Source organism: Gavialis gangeticus, unplaced genomic scaffold (assembly GCF_001723915.1).
Source record: "Gavialis gangeticus isolate Ggan-Ray unplaced genomic scaffold, GavGan_comp1, whole genome shotgun sequence".
NCBI classification, from domain to species: Eukaryota; Metazoa; Chordata; order Crocodylia; family Gavialidae; genus Gavialis; species Gavialis gangeticus.
In genome coordinates this window covers 179,186,541-179,199,891 of record NW_017729022.1, presented here as the reverse complement: position 1 = coordinate 179,199,891, position 13,351 = coordinate 179,186,541, and positions in this window count along the sequence as shown.

The window sequence follows — 13,351 nt, the reverse complement described above, 5'->3', positions numbered from 1 at the left end:
TACAGAAGAGTAAGAATATCTTTTAGGCATTTGGATCTATGGCTGGGTTTTTAGATTGCTCCCCTGCTAACTAATACGTTACTGGTTTGACACAATTGACAGCTGGCTGTGCTGGTGGCTGAAGAACTGCCTCTGGGGCTGTCTCAAAATGAGGTTAATGATGGGCTAGATGAGCTCCCTTGGTTTCCTATACATCATTTACCTGGAATTGTGTTGTGTGCAAGGCTCTTTTGTGATGACAAGGAATCTTACCAAACGACCAGATGTACTAAATGGTGCAATTATTCCACTGGGCCAAATTTGGGCTTATTTACTATTTTTGAAGTAACCGTTACAACAAAAAGAATTGCACTCTGAAAAAGCCATGTTAAGAAAGGGCAGTGCTGTCAAACATGAACAATAACAGCCTACAAAATCAGTTTTGGGTCAAACTCATAGTTAACTCTCTGAATGTCCCTCGTCTCACTCACATTATTATGATCAGTAAAGTAACACTCATATGTTCAGCCCTTGACTGCATGCTGTCATTTCCCTGCTTTTGTTGCCATTGGACTTCTGGGGAACATAATACATAAAGGATCACATGAAACCCTGGCCATGTTTCCTTTGTGTGGATGCATTCAGCATCTGTAAGTGTTATACACTTGAAAGCTTAATAGGTTTTTCTTTGTGAAACTTCATTTATTGTCTGCTGTGGAAGATAGCACAGGTTAACACTGCTAATATACAATATTTGTGTTTCTAGAACAAAGCCAGGATAAAAAATAATTGCTACCTATGATAGTGAGAGTGGGTTTTTCCCCCCATCCTAAAACTTTCTCTAATTTTGGGGAATTCTGACAGAGTTAATAATTTAAAAAAAACCAAATTCATGGCTGCCCCAGTTTTAGGTTCTGTATTTGCAGTCTATATGGTATGGAAGAAATGCTGTAGCATTTTTATGAGGAGATAAATTATTGGCTTAATGCTAATTTGGCGAAGTTTCAAGATAGCGGAGAAGACTTCCTGGAAACTAAAAACAACTCAAATGTAAGAGAAAATTAAGCTAGTGACCCCAAGTACAAAAGGGGAAGATCACCGACATCCATTCTTCCTTTCTTCACTCTTCATTACTTCTTTTTTTTTTAATCCTTTCTGGCTATTCATCTGTTCTTGGGCCTGGTTGTTCTCATTACAAGGTTGAAGGGTAGTTTGCTATGGGTATATTCATTATGATCCCAGCCTGCGTATATTTTCTAAGTAACATTTTAAGATGGAAAAAACTTTAGGAGTTTTTTTTTTTTAAACATTTGTGCTGAGTATATTCAGTGTGTCCAAGGCCTCTTCCCAGGGCTCAGCCTGAGCCTCTTGGCTGATGGCTGGGTCCTCTAGGGAGAAGTATGCTTTTTTTTTCCAGCTTCAGTTCATCGTAGAGCCTTTGCATCCTTTTTCATCATGAGTATGTGTGAACCTCCTGGAAATCAGTACAGTGGCAGAACCTCCACCCTGTTCCCTGTTTGGCAGTGAATTCCAGGCCTCTTTTCCCTTTCCCCATTAATATGCTAGTATATAGTACATGCCTGATGGTGACAGTGAGCCTTGTCCTACTGTCCTTACTTACAGGCAAAGACCTTATTGTAGTTGTTGAGAGCTTTGCCTGGATAGGGAATATGGGATTGGGTCCAGCTTGTCTTAACCCAGACAGGTATCTGTAGGATGAGAAATAATTCATTCTTTCCATCAATTTGGCTTTTGGTGCTGAAGATACTAATAAGGATGCTAATTGCACCTAATTTTCATGTTAATTTATTTTTGTGAATTTAAGGAGAGACTGAAGAGACACCAGCATGTTTCACTTATATCACCGACTAGATGTTGGTCAGACACAGAGCTTATGGACACTGTTCAACTGATATGACACCAATCATGCAGGGGAAAAGGCTCCATATCTCATTATAAACCTTGGCATTATTCAGCCTTCCATGAAGCTTCTACTTTAGTTCATTATTAAGAGATTCTCTCCATACTGCCAGGGAAAGACTAGGCCTAGATTCAGCATATCTGAGAGAGACCTATGCTAGGATCCCAGGTTGCACAATGAGAATCAGAATGTTTGCTTCCAGCTCTCTTGGTTATAAGTAAAAACATGACTACATGACCAAACGATAACTAATGCCTGCCTGAGCCTGAGTTTGTACTGCCTGCCTGAATGATAGTTCCAAGCAGTGTGAGCTGTTCCCTTCCATTTAACTGAACTCACTGCACCTGGAAGACTGGGGCAACAGTGGGGATGGGGAGGCATGAATTGTGCCAAAGGCCCTGGATTGCCTTAATTTGGCCCTGGGAAAAGCTGCAGGTCACAATCAGAAACCTGGGAAGGCTGGTCAGTGCAGCTCAGAGATCTGTTACTGTAATTCATTAGTCCTAGGATCTCCTGGAGAGTGCCATTGACTCCAAGTCATACAAATGTCAGCAGCTCAGATTCTGATGGAATCCAGCCTTTTACAGCTTGTCATTCCCATCCTTGACCCTGGCTTCTGATAAAAGTCGGCACTGACTTTCAGGTTTATTATTTTTTTTTCTTTTACTTCCTCACTAAACCCTTAAAAGCCAAGGTCCAGCCTTACACTCTGACCTTTTGTTACTCCGCGTTCCCGTTCCTTGCCTCTTAGATCATGTTTTGCCTGTTATCTGGCACGCCCAGAAGCCTTGTTTTGAATCCTGAGTAATTATCTTGCACGTTGTGTGGAATCAGTTTCTTGTCAAGAATCAAGTAGCCAAACCACTTTCTTTTTATTAAATACAAATGAGAGAAATTTATGTTCAAAACTATTTTTAGGCTTTTGTCCTAAGACCCAGTGTCACAGCAAGAAGTTTGGAAAAGAAATGCACTACCCTGATTCTCTGGCTATATACTGCTCCTGGATGCACTGCTGTTGGTACAGCCTCATCTCTGGCAAGGCATGCCACTACTATAGAAGAAATGTACTGCATACTCCCATAGGGCTTTGTGTTGTGTCCTAGATGACATTACTTGAAGTCTCCGGAAAAATGCCGCTTGGCTTTAATGGGCTTTTGAATCAGGCTCTTAATATGTGGAGAGAGGACAACACTACTGGATGGAGGGAAGGCTGGTCCACCGATGGAGACGGTCTGTCACCACATGATGGGTTTTGGGGGTTCCAAGTGAAATGAGTTTTCTGGTTTCTGTCCGTTTCCTGGTGCATTACGTGTCAGCATCACTAAAAGAAATACTGTTACTATTAACCCCCACCCTCGTTAGTAGCTCTAAATAAAAGCCCAAGAACTGGTGAATGCGGTCATCTAGATACCCTCTCACTTGTTGATATTGGTGGCTGCATGTTGTGGTGGGGCGCTGGAGAGAATTTTCTCTTTTTTTGCCTTGTTGTAATTATTCTGTAGAGAAAGAGAGGGTCAAGGCACTCAGCTGAGACTCAAGGACTAAAGCAGTCAAAAAGCCCGAGGCTGAACTGATTCAATATTTGCAGGTTAGTCTAGTTTGGGGGACTGTGATTTAACTTGAACCAGGAAGGGGTCTGGGACAGAAGTTTCATAAACTGATTTGACCCAAATCAGTTAAGTCTGGTACTACATTCAACCAGGTTTATCTTAAACCAGTTTCAGCCATTTTGAAACTGGTTTACGTGCCCTGAACTTCTGTTTTGTTACAGGTTTAAACCAGTTTCTGATCATTTAAACCGGTTTATGTGTAATTTCTGTTGCTAGCCAGGAGGCTTGGAAGGTTGAGCTGCACTGTCATTTGCTGCAGCTTTTATTTCAAAGGTTGCTGCTGCTTCACTCAGCTGGAACATCTCAACTGTCCTGCACATTTGTTGGAGCTGCATGTAGTCCCCATTCACTTGCAAGCCCTCATCTTTATAACGCTGCAAGGAACATAACCTCTTGTTCCATGCTTCGCTAGAAAACTTCTCTTTTTAAGACTCTTGCTTCTGTACCTTTAATGACCACAACATCTATACTTAAAAATGCAGAGGAAGGTGGGGAATAAAGGGAGGAACTAAGTACATTTGTAGAAAAATCTCTTATTATGCTTGGAGAAACTATTTAGGAACCCATGTGAATACATGATTCTGTCTTGGCAAGGTCAGTAAGATTTTTGGGTCCTCTCCGTATTTGTGTGCCAGTTACGTAAAATAATCCTGCTTGTGGGATTTAAAGCAGCTTCTTCAATATTGCAACATTTCTAGAACTCTTGAAGGGGATGAGGGCTTGTATAATCTTGGCTTTCTACCCCATGCTCCTTTATTCTGCATTTTACCCTAATAGGCCACATAATGAGAGAGAGAAAGAGAGAGAAAGACAGACAGACAGAGAGAGTGCATCCCCGCGAGTGGGAACATGCATTGGGACAACTAGCAATGGCACAGTTGGCTCCAGTAGTCTTACCTGGGATCCTGGGGCAGCAGCAGCAGCAGTGTTGGTGATCCAGGCATACAGAGCCTGGCTGGCAGCCGGTGCATGGCTCTGGCCAGTCTAGCTCCAGTTTCTGTGCTGTTCTGCTTTTTTTTTTAGATACTGGGATTTCCCAGTATCTAATTTTCCTGCCGTGCTACAAATATACAGCATGGCGAATGGATTCACGAAAGCCATGTGTGTTCTGTGGCACCTCAAAAAAGCTTTGAGGCACTGTAAACTGCATGTTCCCACTTGGGACATGGCCTCAGAGTGTGTTTGTGTGAGTATGTATACACGGGTGCAAATGGACATACAATCTGTCCTCCCTATGATATCCATGTACACACCCTCAGAATTCCTGGTTGCTTTTGAGAACTTGGCACTAACAGATACACATTAGTAATGTGCATACACAGGGCAAAGTTTTCAGAAGTAATGAGTAACTCTGAGCATCTCAATGGCAGAGTGCCCAAGGTCGGCTCTTGACTAGTGAGCGTGTGTGTACACACACGCGCGCGCACGCACACACACGCGCGCGCACGCACACACACACACACACACTCTCTCCACACACACACACACACACACACTCTCTCCACACACACACACACACACACACTCTCTCCACACACACACACACACACACACTCTCTCCACACACACACACACACACACACTCTCTCCACACACACACACACACACACACACACACACTCTCTTTTTAATACAGAAACTAGCCTCTTTCTTGAGGGACCATACAAGGCCCTATTGTCTTCATAGCCATATTGCTTGTGAGATGCTTAGCACCCTTATTCTCAAAGAACTGAAGGGATATGGAGGACACTTCCCTTGCAGAACAGGACCTCAAATGCTGTTGCTGCGTAATTATGATGGGAAGGACTTGTTCCTGGTGGTCTTAAATGCAGTCCTGTGAGACTCCAAGGTAACTAATGTACGTCTCATCATAGGCAAAATGATTGTAAATAAACTAGATGAGAGAGGAGATTTTTCCCTCTCTAGATTCTCTAAATTACTCTGGAGAGATACTAATAATTACACTTAAAATTCTAAGGATGTAGAACTACTTGGAATAATGCCGCCTATGTTTACCTGGATGGATTTGTATTTTTACCCCTGTAAGAGAGGGCATTTTAGTTATGAAGCTTTGCTCTAATCTTGTATTTTTAGAGGCTTCTAACTTGACTTCTAAACCTTGCTCCTATGTAATGTAAGGTTTTAAACTTGGAACAACAAAGCTGGTGTGCCAGATATTTATTTTTATGCACAAACGAAGGGTTTTTCAGGCATGGCTGGATGCTTTTGCATTGGTGTTTTGGTGGGACCTTTGGGAAATTTGTCTTATTGCATCGTTTAGTATAATTGGTTGTTATATATTGAGAGACTGGGGGTCAGTGTTTACCACTGCACTGTAGTACAAAAACTAATTTAAAGATACTCTAAGTGAGTGGCAGATGATTCCTTCTGTTGGGGACGTGTTTGTGGTCAGCATCTCACCATTTGTGTCAACAATGGAAACATTCATACCTAACTGTAACCTTGTGAGTAAGTGAATGTGTAATTTGAATTCTTGCCTTGCTGGTCCAGCCACATTTAGGATGTACAAAAGAAACCTTTTTGAAGGCTTGATTTCTACAATCCCCTATTTGGAGTTTTCCTCTGATTGATCGCTGCATCTCGTTCCTGGGAACAATGACTTTCCCAAACCAGCCACATGCCTATGAAAAAATTCTCCATCTTGGAAGAACAATGTGCCTTCTGCTCTGCATTTTAATGTGAAGGCAGGTCCATTTATAAAGTCTTCAAGTGATACTTCTGCAAACCATAGCACTGCTTACCTGGTGCTCAGTCACAATGAGAGATTCTTTGAAAACACCGAAGAAAATCAAATAAGTGACTTAAATCTGATCCTTACAACACGAGTGTACATTGATCAGTACACACAAAGGGCAAATGCATCAGCAAAGAATGGCCTCTGGGAAGTAATTTTTTTAACCAAATAGGTGAACAATCCCTGTAAATGGTGATCAGTAAACAACCAAATTCCATTGTACTTCAATCTCAACAAGGATCCCATCCGTTTTGCTGCTATTCATCTTTACCTTCTATATTGTTTTGTCTTGTGCTGTCCTTGTCTGGGATGGCAGATAGTTCATTGTGGCGGGTGTTCTTGCTATTCAGGAAAGTAAATAGATTTTTGATTTAGGATCATTTTGTTTAGTTGTGCAAGGGACTGTTTTATTTTCCCCTTTCCGTTAGGTACAGTTTGTTAAGATATTTGCATTTGAACAAGAACTTTCACGCTGTCATTCCCCACCTCCTCCTGGCTGTTCAGGCAATGTAGTTGCATCCTTCTCATTTGCAATAGGTTTAAAAAAAGGCTTAAAGGCTAATAATCCCCAAAATTACAATCATCAGTATTTATCAAAGTAAAACACGATGTCATGCTACATTTGATACAAAAGCATCCAGCTGAATATTCTATTAGGCAGGTCCTGTGAAGTTAAAAAGAGGACCGGGTTGAGTTATCTCACCATGGGAGGAAAAAGGCATGCACAATCAGATATTTAACACTCCTTTGCAATTATGGGAATTTTTATTTTCTCCCTAGTAGGGAACATAGCATTTTACTGCAGTGTTTCAAGTTTGCCTCCAATGGTATCTGATAGAAGTGCTTTTATCCCCTGAAGATACAGTACAAAATACAAATCATCATTGGTTTTATCTCAGCTGGAGCTGCCTATTTTCTAAATGAGTTTACTCTGTGCAACTGCCCATCAGGCACATTTTTCATCCTTCATCCCCACTCTTTTACTATAGCTGGGTTTAAGTCCTTTCTTCTGTCCTTTGTTCCTTCAGCTCAGCGAAGTAAACAGCAGGATTGATCTTACACTGCATTTTGGTATTGTTCCAACTGCTCATCAATAGACATGGGCTGGGAATGCACTGACTGGAAAAGAAGGGCAAGATTGAAATTCACTTTTTGTTCTTTGTGCCTTTTAGTGTGCAGCGGAATGTCCCTAATCTGAAAGCTGCTACACTGACTGCCTATCGACATGCAAATTAATCATCAAGTGACGAATCCCATATTAGCTCTAAGTAAAAGTCTTTAAAGGTATCTGAGCCAAAAAACCTGAAAAAAATAAAGTTTTTTTTTAATGGATCTTTTATGCTATTAATGGTGACTTATAGAGGGAATAAATATATCACTTCATTGTTGTATTTATTCCATCATTGCAGTTGCTCATGAGGTGCCTGATGTGGCACCTCATGTAGTTAGAAAAAAAGGCTTTTGATATCCTTTAAAGCAAGACAATTTAAAGTAAAGCTTAAGTGCAGCCTGCACTAAAGCAAAGTAGGCATTATATACAAAAGCAAAATCATGGTCTTGGTTTATTTGCATTCAAAATACCACAAGAACTAAACTTTCAGAAGCTGAGGGTGATCATTTCTCAATTTTTGAACACACAGTTTTCACTTGCAGCTTTTTTCTGGTGTCTGGCAGGATTGCAATTGAGTTTTGGACTATAGCAAGAATATACAATACTGTTCTGTTTTACTATCCATTGACTTTTTTATAGCCGTTTGATAAAATGTTTGCATGCAAAAATGTATGTATTCTTTATGGAAGACTAAACAATTGGCATAAGTAACTTAGGGCTGGAGAGAAGATGACTACTTCTGTGGGAGTTTTTTTGTTGGAACAATTATCCTTCTGTTCAAGAGCAGTATTTCAGAACAGGTTTTCTGTCATCACAAAGCTGGCAGGTATATAACTATACCTTATGAAAAAATGACTCAAACTTCTGCATCAAAAATGGTGCTTTAATTTGTTTGTTCGTTTATTCAGTCCTTCCATTCCCACTAGATCTAAAGCAGAGGTTCCCAACCATGGGGCCGCAAAGGGTTGCCTCCTGGGCTGCCGGCAGTCACGTGTGGGGTTAAAGCTGGGCAGTGGGGAGACAGGCAGCTAGCTCTGTGCACCCCATTCTGCTCCTGCTGCCATGGGTGTGCCCAGCTATGCCTGTGCAGCAGGTACTAGGGCCCGTGCCAGGCCAGGCATGACCCCTCATCCCCACCTGCAGCTGGGAGCAGGGAGGGGGATACAGGTGGGGAAATGCTTGGGGTGGAGGGTGGGGAGGTGGCTCTGCTGCTTGCTCCTAAGGAAGGCAGTAGAGTCCCTTCCTCCCGGGCAGCCCCTGCAGGGTCCCCTGGTGCCTGCAGTGCAGTGCCCCAACCCGATTGAATCCTCACAACTGCACCCCCCCATTCAAAATTGAATTTAAATATGTAAATTTTATTTAAATATGTTTGCCAGTCCACATTAAAAAAGGTTGGAACCCCTGGTCTAAAGGACTTACTGTTCAGCCATCCCTGTGCAGTCTGATTTTTCCTACACTTGCCTGTTGCCTTTGGAAGACCTTAAGACCTTGCCTTAAGACCATGAATATCTTGCCATCTTTTTTCCCCACATATTATGCAGCCTGAATATCAACATTTAAGAAAAAGAATGTCAGCCTCACACCAGAGACAACTACATACAAAGTTGTTGATAATTTTTATGTTCACCTACATTTTTTTCAGTCTTCTTGTTCTTCACCCAAGGGAAAGTATCCTTTGCTATGTAGATAGGGTTATAATTTTCATTCTTTCTCAGAAGCAAAAAACTTCCTCCTTCTCTATCTCTGGAGGAATCTGCAGGAGCAGAAACCAAAAAATTGTAATGTATACCACTGATGGCAGGGCTGGAGCTGCTAAGTGCACATCCAGACAAAAACTTTTGCCAAATTTAGGGGGGAACAAAGAGGGGTGGTTCAGGTCATGCAGGAATTTTGTATAATGGGAGAGAACTGTTTTCCTTTGGGGGCTACATCTGGAATATGGTGGTCGGTCCACAGTGAGGTGACTTTTTAAAGCCAGTGGGGATAAGGTCTTTTTAGTATGTGAAACATAGATCCATAGGCAGAGGAAGAAAAAAATAATTTGGGGAAGCTGAACATGCACGCATGCACACATGCACACGTGTTCTTCTCCTCCAATGGGAAAGTCTGAGTGGGGAGGGGAAAGGGCCAAGTGGGGCACTGGCATGCCCCAGCCCTGACCCTGGCCCCTCAGCGCCCCAGCCCCAACCACGCCAGCCCTGGATGGCGCACTGGCCATGGCTGCCTCCTGGCTCTGGCCACACTGGCCCCAGCCCTGGCTGCCTCCTGGCCCTGGCCCTAGCCATGCCAGTCCTGGCCCCAGCAGCCTCCCAGCTGCACCAGCCCTGGGTGCTGCACTGGCCCCGGCTACCTTTCAGCTGCACTAGCGCTGACCATGCCAGGCTTGGCCACCTCCCTGCCCTGGCCTCTGCGCCTGCCCTGGCTGCCTCCTGGTGGCCCTGGCCCTGGCTTCACCAACCCTGGCTGCCTCCGCACCCTGGCCCTGGCTGTGCACCAGCTGGGGGGAGCCCAGACCTGGAGGGGGCTGGAGTGAGGCCATCCTCAGTTGCACCGCTGGGCTGGAGGGGATGGAGACCCCAGGACCCCTGCTGTGTCCACCCTGTCCCACCCCATGTCATCCCCAGGAAGAACCTGGTGGCTCCTCCAGGGGTGCAGCATTGCACAGCCAAGGGGGGGAGGGCATGTGGCCCCCCAATCTTTGCACAGACAAGGGTGGGCCGCAGCTGTGACCTAGGTTCAGCCTTTGCTCAGTGTCTCCGCACCTTGCCATTGCTGGTTCGAAAGCAGCAGGTGCTGCCATGTGCATCCTGTCACTGGGTGGGCCAGGGAGTGAAGCAAATGGCGGCACCCGCTGCTTTCAAAGTGGTGGCAGTGCAGTGCAGAGACACATAACACAGGCTGAGTCCAGGTCACAGCTGTGGCCTTCCCTCTCCCGTGCAAAGATCAAGGGGCCACATGCCCTCCCCTGTTTTGGCTGCCTGCTGTTGTGACTCTGGAGGAGGCGCTGGGCTCTGAATGTCCCACAACCTGGCCAGGCTGGGTCGTGGGACAATCCCCACACTGCAGAAGGGAGTGAGCCAGGAGCAGGGGTAAATGATTTGCCTTACCCCACTGGCTCCTGCACTGTGGGGGTGTTGATCTGCCCTCCCCACAAGCCCATGAAAATAAAAAAAATAGGTTAAAAGAAATTTACCTGCCTGAAGCTGGGTCCCCTGCAATCCTGGCTGCAAGTGCACAGGGTAGCTCAGCATGTCCAACACCTTCCCCCCACCCCCGCTGCAGGACCCTGCGGCCAGGCTGCCCTAAGGCAATGCCTGCTGCTGCCCTGTGTTTGAGGGGGCTGAGCCCCATTAGCCCTCCCTTCCACTGCCTATACATAGATCTGTAAGCATGGGTAATAAAAGGAAATTGGGAAGGGAAAACTTAGTATCAGGAAGGCTTTCTGAAGGGGAGCTGAATCTAGACTTCATATCAAGTGCCAGCCTGAAGGGAGTTGTGTTGTGAAAGTACACTAGATCTCTGTAGGCATAAGGGGTCTATGTTCACTTCTACCAGAGATGTGATTTCAGGGTATGTAGAAACACCCAGGTTAGCTCTAATCTAGCTGGCTTGGGTACCACTGTCGTAGGTTTCCCAACTCTGTTTGAGCCTATTCCAGGATGTTTCTGAAAAGCCAACATACCTGTGACAGAAGCACATGGGCATGTTTGCATTGTGTATATTAGGGCTGTGCGAAATGGCACTGTTCCATTTTGCCTTGTGTTTTGACTGTTTGAGGGAACAGTGTTTCATCTTGAGTTTCATTTCAAATTTCATTCTGTCAAAACAGAAATGCTGTTTTGACACTGTTTCGAGTTTTGCTGGGGATGGGAAGTCAGCCCAGCTGACTTCCCATCCCCAGCGCTAGATCCCGCACCCACAGGGCACCAGGAAGCAGCCCAGCTAGGCTGCCTCCTGCCCTCGACATGATGTAGCACGGGGGATGGGAAGTCAGCCCAGCTGGACTGATTTCCCATCCCCAGCCTATGGTCAAAATGTTTCGACTTTCAAAACATTTCGACCAGCCTTGTTTTGTTTCAAGGCTATTTCGACAACCTCCGTTTCATTCCAATTTTGCTGTTTCGACCTCGAAATTAGTCAAAACAGTGTTGGAACAAAATGGCTGGTGAAATTTTGCACAGCCCTAGTGTATATATTAGTTACAGATTACAGTGCATAGACTTTACATCAGGAAGGCAAATGCACATTACTATTACATTTTAAAAGCCCACTGGACTACTGTATAAATTGGATTCAACATCTAATATTTATTTTAATGAATCATTTATCTCCTGGGTGATTTTCAGCAGTCTCCTGGAGATTTAGATCTAATTCCTGGAGACTCCAGGGCAATCCTGGAGGGTTGGCAACCCTACACTGTAGCTATGAAAACTTGAGCATCAGCACAGGTTGTAGAAGGCTGGGTTCACACTTACACAGGCCTTGGAGTTGATGTTGTTGTGCCTAACCTGCTTTACAGGTTTCTTTTTGTGTAGGACTCTGCCTGTGTTTTGCCAAAAATGCCATGCCAGTGAACTCCAACTGTCCACAGCAAAATGCCTTCCTCCCTGCAGCTGTTTGCATATCAGCTCTTAACAGAGGGAGACCCATTCTCTGAGGAACAAGCACTTGTCCCATTTCTGTAACACAGCCTGAAAAAATACAAGGCAACGTCTCTGGGCAGAGCTAGTTTTACCAAGTGAGTGAATGAAGTTATTACTGTATTTTACAAGGGGCGTCTTTTCTGGTAGGTGTTAGCAGTAGCTGAGTCTGTGGGTCTGCTTCCCCTACAGAACCCCACTGATATCTTTACAGTAACACTAAGAACAGTACCTAGCTTTGTATGCAATAAGGGCACTAGTGTTTAATGGTCCTGGGACCATCATAATCTGTAGTAAACCTCTGGTCCAAGTGAGGTGAAAAGAGCAGAAGCCCACCTCCTGGGTACACCAGTGGAGTCTGCCTCTCTGCCTATTTAAGCTGGAAGCTGCTGTGTTTTTATCCAGCACATCTAATTTTCCTCCTTTTCACTGGGCTGTAGTCAAGCAATGATCCCAGTCTTCTCACCAAGTGCTGTTTGTCAACTGTGACCAAGCACCACAGGGGGCACTTATCCAATTATCAGAGCTTCTTGTCCACAAACTAACTGTGCATGTGACATGCACACAGTACTGCAGCTGAGTCTCAACCTTGGTCCTCTGTGATTTACAGGCAGCTGCACTGCTAAAAGCCAGCTTCCTGCTGCCCAAGGAAGTAGAAGTCAGGCTAGGCTTTTCTCACCTGAAAGTCACCTTGTATACAGTACATCAAACTCTTGACTCTCAGCAGGAAAGGGCAAAGGATTTATTTTCAGGCATCAGCACCATTTAATATCTACAGCTTTTTGTCTCTGGAGACCTTAGGCCTAACTGTGAGTCACATGAATGCATCTGTAAACCTGGACTAATTCATCTGTTTTACAGCAATGTAACTGAGATCTGTATCTGGCCTTGTTTGAGTCAAAACTGTTTATCGTGTGATTGAATGGAACTTTGAAATGAGTCTCAATCAAAGGGTCTGGTTAGTGTTTTTGAGGGGAGTGAACATTGCACACTTCGGAAGGAAAAAAAATTCAAGCAAAGCTCACATCTTTAACAGGACCTCAGAAACTGACATCCTTGGGCCTTTGTACATGCCACAAAATTGGCCTTTAAAGTGGGTTAAATGGCCTTTTGTACCGCTTTAATGGTGTTGCTGTTTGCACGTTCAGCGGTATCTTGCATGTTAAATGACTTTGGGACCTAGCAAAATAAAACATCTCCAAGGTGTTTTAGTTTGCTACCTTAGTAGCTGTGGAGGGAAGCACTGGGCCCCGAGCATCCTGGGGCTGTGCAGGTAGCCTGGCAGCAGCCCATGCAGGCAGGCTCCACTGAAGAAGAAGGAAAAAAAAGAAGTGG